This window comes from Eucyclogobius newberryi, unplaced genomic scaffold (assembly GCF_026437365.1).
Source record: "Eucyclogobius newberryi isolate DKJ021-1_F unplaced genomic scaffold, fEucNew1.0.hap1 SCAF_11, whole genome shotgun sequence".
Lineage (NCBI taxonomy): Eukaryota > Metazoa > Chordata > Actinopteri > Gobiiformes > Gobiidae > Eucyclogobius > Eucyclogobius newberryi.
In genome coordinates, this window is record NW_027315735.1 from 27504888 (window position 1) to 27512144 (window position 7257).

A 7257-nucleotide genomic window follows, 5' to 3' on the forward strand; every position below is an offset into this window, starting at 1 on the left:
TCTCCCAACACCCCTTTTGGATACTATAGTGGCTTTCGGGTTATTATAAAGAAACTTACTTTGTTGCTTTTGCTTCTACTTAGTCGCCAGCTTCCTTTGCTACTTGATGGCTTATGTCATGATCCCATTATGGATTTAACTTCATAGCAGCTGACATCATACATTTCTCAACTCTACTTTTAATCCACTCAGAGATCCAGTTACTCCACCCTGATGCGAACACTGTGGCTCTGCGCTCACTGACCTCAGCCTGTAAAACACAGCAGTGACCACACTACTGCTGCGTGTCAGCTCGTGTTACTGCATGACATCAGCCTGCACCGTGAATGACTCGAATGTTTTTACTGACAGGAGCTGCACGCGTCATTATGAGGTCACTGTCACTCTGGGGGGCTCTGAGAGGAGGCAGCAGCACCACCTGCTGGTACAACTCTGCCATTACATCGTTGTGCTGTAGACGCAGTGTGATCATGGAGAGAGTTGGTACTGCAGTTAACCCAAAGTACTATGAGAGAAATACAAGTACACTGACTCATAAATATAATGCATTCATGTTTAAATTCTGACTATAATACTGATATTGATAATTATGATTGATTATACTATACCGCATCCTAGCAATACTGCATTCAACTGCAAGTATTTTGGCTTGAACTGTGGTCCTACAATTTCTGCTTGCTTCAAGTCTGTTTTCTTTTATATTAAGAAAGGACAGCGATGGAAAAGTATTTCAGCAAAAAGTACCTTGTTGCTTCCCAAAGTAATTTTCGCTTTTCACTATCTGTAAAATCCATAGCCTGCTTTAAATGGATATGTTGTTGCTTTGCCTTTTAAAGTTCCATAGTATGACATTGAATTTATCTAGACGAGTCAGGATATAGGCCAGGTTATAGGTCAGATCTGTGGAGAAACGACACCCGCACACAGTAAGAATGCATGTTTTTCAAGGTAATTCTGTATTATGTTGTTTTAAATCAATGTTGGGATTTACAATGAACAAAAGGTAAAATAATCCACTAATGTAATGGCTCATTGGTACCAGAAAAGTCTTACATACATCACATTTGAGAGTTTTTCAAGGTTTTTTGGAGTGATTAAAACATCTGTAACTGAACAAATCATAAATACGTATGTTTTAATGCCGTACTGCGGAGAATTTACGGCTACACAATAACATATTGTGGCAGGGTTACCTTAGTCAGGTCACATGACAGACTATAAAGGTCAGAGGTCAACTAGTTTACGTCCTCTTCCTGAGCAGGCCTGAGCACGTGGTGGTTTCTGGTAGGAGATTTTAATTTAGTAAAATCTCACGCCTCCTTGATAAATTGACAGCTCTGGCTTTATATAGTTTATTTTGTACCTTTTAGTCTGTGTTATCTGATAGTCCTGCAGTTGGCATAGTTCCTGAGGTTGCTGGGGAGGATTGGGGCTCACTTTAGTGGGTGATTTCTTATTTATGGTTATTGGTGATGGTGACACTTGTTGTTGGGTGTTTTCTGTTATGGAAATGGTTTGTTTGCTTTAATCTTGTTTCTTTGTCACTCGCAGCGTGCCTCTCCCTCCCCAGCTTAGAGTGGAACCTCACCAATTCATCAACCAAACTTTCGATCTTTTATTGTAAATTAAAGCCGCCTTAAAGCTGTTTGACCCACACTGACAGAGTTATTGAAGCATATTTGCGATTCATGAACACTTAGCTAGTGTTATACCTCCAGAGAAGTTACAGGGATACATACTTTACAATATCAACTTTTAGGAGCTTTTAACCATGTTGTAATGGTTTCCCCCTCTTTATCAACTCAAATTTGTATTTCCATGGATTCATGAGTAATTCTGTATTATGTTGTATCAAATCAATGTTGGGATTTACAATGAACAAAAGGTAAAATAATCTACTAATGTAATGGTTCGTTAGTACAAGAAAAGTCTTACATAAATCACATTTGAGAGTCGGTGTCTACATTTTTATTCAACTGATTTATTTTATTATTATTAACAGGAACAAGCCGTAGAAAATAAATGAAAGAATTTAAACAAAGTAAGACAAAGCCCTGTCATCACTCTTTGAATCTAACGTGAACTTTTGGCAAACAAGTCTTGTATTAGCCTTTGCCTTATGCTTTGCTGAACCCATTGACCTGTTTGTTTCTCGAAGAGGGGAAACGGTATTCGACCTTCTCCAAACCAACTCGCTTCCTCTCATTAACCTTTTCTTTGTGAAATGTTTTCAGATGCGAGGCCTGAAGTTTGGATGTGCATCGATAAAGGGTAAACCACACGGGGAACTTTCTCCTGTCAGATCGTTTTGGCATTATGAACCGCAGGCTGGAATTAAATGAACATTGTAGAATAGATCAACCACACACCACAAATATAACTATGGTAAGCTTAGTATTGTCACTTCACTGTAAATATACTAACAGCTTGATTGCACTTTCATAATTTCTTGGTCATTATCTGAACAAAACACATGATGGCAGCACCGGGCTGTCTGTCATGAGCTGTTGTTTCGTTGGTAACAGTTCTTCAATGTCCACTAGGGGGAGCTGTACTCTAAGCTTTGAGAGTTACAGTTAATCTATGTAACCAGCACAGCAGCTTGTGGAGGCTTTAACTGCATATGTCAGAATTTGCAAACCAAAACATGACACTTTATTTCCAAGCAATAGAAACTAGCATTACTGATTCAAAATGTATTATGTGGTGTAGAAACACATGGCGACAAAGTTAAAATTAGCTTAATTGATATTTTACAGGCCAAAGTAATTGGTGATGCCAGTACGTTCTTTCAGCAAAGATTCTGATATTAGACTGATACTTATATAAGTAAAAGAAGCTCATACTCACATGTTATGGCTGCAACCAAGAGACTTCAAAATATATTTGTATATTTCTTTTCTTCCCTTGGACAGATGGGTTTCCAAAGAAAGTTCTCTTCCTGCTTTCAATGTTTTGTAAACTAACTGGGCTTTTGATTCTGAATGTACATCCGGACTCGACTCCCTTCATGTGACTTACAAAGAATAGGCTGGTGATTGTTATTGTCACGATTGTAACAATTATTTTATTGTCAACTCGTCAACTAGTCAGATGTAACAGTGTAATATATATATATATATATATATATATATATATATATATATATATATATATATATATATATATATATATATATATATAGATATAGATATAGATATATAGATATATATAGATATAGATATCTATATAATTATATATTTGTATGTGTTTTAAAGTCTGTATATAGTCCAGATAGACAATTATGATCAAAATACGACTACGATAATTTTTTTTCTCGTCACGATTAGTCGATTAATCAGTTACAGCCCTAATTGTGATCATAACATTTTGAGTGTTGAAAAGGTTTAGGCGACTTACAGACACAAGTACTCAAATATTTAGCCAAAAAATAGGTTTTATTGCACTAAAAATGTATTTAAAACAGTGTCCTGACTGTGAGCGAGTGACAAAGTTTCCTCTTTCTTGGTTTGAAAAAGACTCATCCTGCTTGTTTCCATGGAAATATCATTCGTTTAGCTATAATGTTCCACATTATGGCATAAAACATATCTGCACAAAGAATATTCCAAAGTATGGTTTTAACTTGATGTTTCCATGGAATTAATCTATGAATGTGTTTCCACCTCCATAACGTTACATACTGTGCCTTTAAAAGTCCACCCACTGTAGGTCATTGTTGTAGCTAGTATGTTTCACACGGTCACACCAGAGTAAAAATGCATGTTTTTCAAAGTTTTAGTTTTGTTTGTTAGGTTTTCACAATAAAAACACCTGTAGTCTAATATCACTGTGCGGCATCTCCATGGAGACAAGTAGACGGCGTACTCACCACCAGAAAAGTTACACAGTGCACCTTTAATCAGTTAGTTTCTCTGTAAATGAAATTCAGGATTCAATTTTCCTTTGCAAGTCAACATACAAATTAGCCAATAGTTTTATTTTCCACTTCACTTCATCGATAAAATCCCCGTAGTGTTTGCGGCGAGATGAGATACAAAACAGTCGATTTGCACAAAAAGCCAGAAGTCATCATTATTCTTCCTCTGGTTTAATTACACCAACGTTCACACAAATTACATCCTGACGGCGCCAAACCAACAGAACGCTTCGGATGTGCAGAGGCCATACTTTGCCCGTCATTGTAACAGCATCAGTTATCTGCGATCGCTCGCGGGGGAATTAGGCGTAAACATAACGGCGCCATTTTGAAGACAAACTTTGAGTGGATAGTGCCGTTTCGCTTAGATAAGGGCGCCGACTAACGACGCGGCGCCGGATTGGTCGATTTGGGCGGCCAATGAGCTGCGAGGGCCGTGGCGTGTGGGAGTTATCTCGCCGGAGCAGCCGGGGGGACAGTGACAGAGATGAAGGGGAGCGGTGGAGGAGGACGAGATGGCAGCAGAGATGGAGGAAGGGGAACTACTTGGGGGAAATGCATTGGACAGATCGACGAGGGATTAGGGCGAGCGCTGAACCCCGAAACGTGTCCGTAACGCCTTTATCGGGAGTATTTGAATGTGATGCTTCCCTAAAGTTTACAAAGAGTCGTTTATTTTCATGCTGTTGATGTGCGTTTTCTAACTTTCAGGCAGCAGAAGAAGAAGGTCAAATACTGTATAACTCTAAATGTGAGATGAGTTTACGCTTGATCTGCATTTGTGAGGTCACATCGTTATTTTGGGTGATTATTTTCCTGGTTGCTATTCCTATTGTGTTCTGTAAACTGGTAACACATATACAGTACATCAATTTGATTAACACTGGCTTGTCACTGACCAAAAAATTAAGTTTACATTGCAGTGGTTTTACTTCTGGCTTTGATAGTTCTCGTTTTTTTCTGAGTTTTTCATTAATTCATTAATTCATTCATTTTCTACCGCTTGGGGTGACTGGACCCTATCCCGGTGACTTTGGGCCTTAGGCAGGGCAATTGGTTTCATTTATTTATTTATTGACTTTTACCGTATTTTCCAGACTATAAGTCGCACCAGCCAAAAAATGCAAAATAGACTCAATAGAAGAACTCTTATAAACACAAACTCTTATAAACACAAACTCTTATAAACACAAACTCTTATAAACACAAACTCTTATAAACAAAAACTCTTATAAACACAAACTCCCATAGACAAAACCTCCCATTTCCCAACAAGGGATGGAGGGGAAAAATAATAAAGATAAAATAAATAAATAAATACCATTGCATGTGATCACAACAGTAATTGCACATGAATTGCACAGTAATTGCACATGGTTAGGTCAGTATTGCGAGTGTTCAGGACTAACAGTGTTTGTTATAAAGTCTGACAGCAGCAGGAAGGAAAGACCTGCGAAACCTCTCCTTCACACAGCGAGGGTGGATCAGTCTCTCACTGAAGCTGCTCTCCAGAGCGGACAGAATGTCCTGCAGGGGGCGACACTCATGGTCCAGCATAGATGTGAATCTAGCCAGGACCCTTCTGTCCCCCACCTCCTAGATATAAGTCGCACTGGAGTATGAAATGCGGTTTCAAGTGTGAAAATAACAAATAATATCACATATAAGTCGCTCCAGAGTATAAGTATAAGTATATAAGTATGAATATAGGTATAAGTCGCACCCCGGCCAAAACTATGAAAAAAGCTGTGACTTATAGACCGGAAAATACGGTATTTATCCAGTTAAGAACCCATTGAGATCGAAGCTTCTTTTTCAAGGGTGACCTGGGGGAGGGAGGAAGGAAAGAAATAAATCACTTTTAAATCGCAATTACAATTTGTCACGCAAACTTGGCTTTTTCCCCTATGTACATAATTTATTCTGTTCATAATTTGGTCTGGACCCATTCATCCTCTGATTGTACAACATTTCATTTTGCAGTCAGTGTGGATAATCGTCCAAAACAAACAAACAATCCAAAAACATGCATTTTTGTAATATTCTTTGTGGGTCAATGACTTCCCTCATGCATTAGCTCATTGCACAATCTATGTACGAGCGCTATTGTTGAGTTGTGTGTGTTTGAGGCTATTAAGGCTATTGTATAGAGCAGTGGTGTATTGTTTTATGACAGGGAAGCTGGGGATCAGGTGCAGAGCTGCAAAGCCCCAATTGTAATGCTGTCAATACTGTGGCCTTATAGGATTTATATATATACAGCACATTCATCTTCTTTCAGGGATGAAACAGTAGAATAGGTACTCTTCAATGACTAAAACCTGTGGAACAAAAAGCCTGTTTGAAGTCTTGTTTTCTAAAATCGTATCAGGAAATATCCGCGATGCCTGTAACATGAAGACATTGCACAGTGTGAATTGGAAACACTGCTATATTTACGAGTTGAGTAATTCTGTTTATCTCCCAACTTCCAGGCACAGCTTAAGCTTTATTTACCAAGCTGATCACATCAAAGTAAATATCACTCATCCATCTTTTTTCTTATTTTTGTACCGATTTTCCCTCAAGCCTTTGTCAGCTCGCTACCACGACTGCAGATCATGATTATTATTCAAACCACGTCACCACAATTTGAATTAAAGCAGTGAGTGACAAGACCTACAAGTGTACTCATTTGTTAAAACTGCTACCATGACGCTGACAGAAGCATTCTGCCTAGAGGAATGACGATGCTTCATACTTTCAATGAGGCTGGAAGAAATGTACGTTTGTTCATGTGTGCAATTTTTTACAATTTAAGTGTAATGTTTGTATTTCAGCGGTTTAAAATCACATTCAAAACAAGAAAAATATCACATAGAAAGTTGCAAGAAACTCAAATGATATTGTGTAAAAAGAATTAAAAAACAGACACTATTTAATACTACTATATACTCATTTGAAGAATTGATACTAAAAAGAAAATCACATACCGTATTTTCCAGACTACAAGTTGCACCTTTTTTCATAGTTTTGGCCGGGGTGCGACTTATACTTATTTATATATATTTATACTTGTATACTTATACTCCGGAGCGACTTATGTGTGATATTATTATGTTATTTTCACACTTTCAACCTTTCAACCTTATTTCATACTCCAGTGCAACTTATATATGTTTTTTTCTTCTCTATTATGCATTTTTTGGCGGGTGCGACTTATACTCCGGTGCGACGTATTGTCCGGAAAATATGATAAATGGGACAAAATGTGGTGCTTCCTAAACAATCTTAAAATAATATTGAGCTTTAACAGAATTCAAATAAAAAGAACATGGTAACGCACAGAAATAATTATT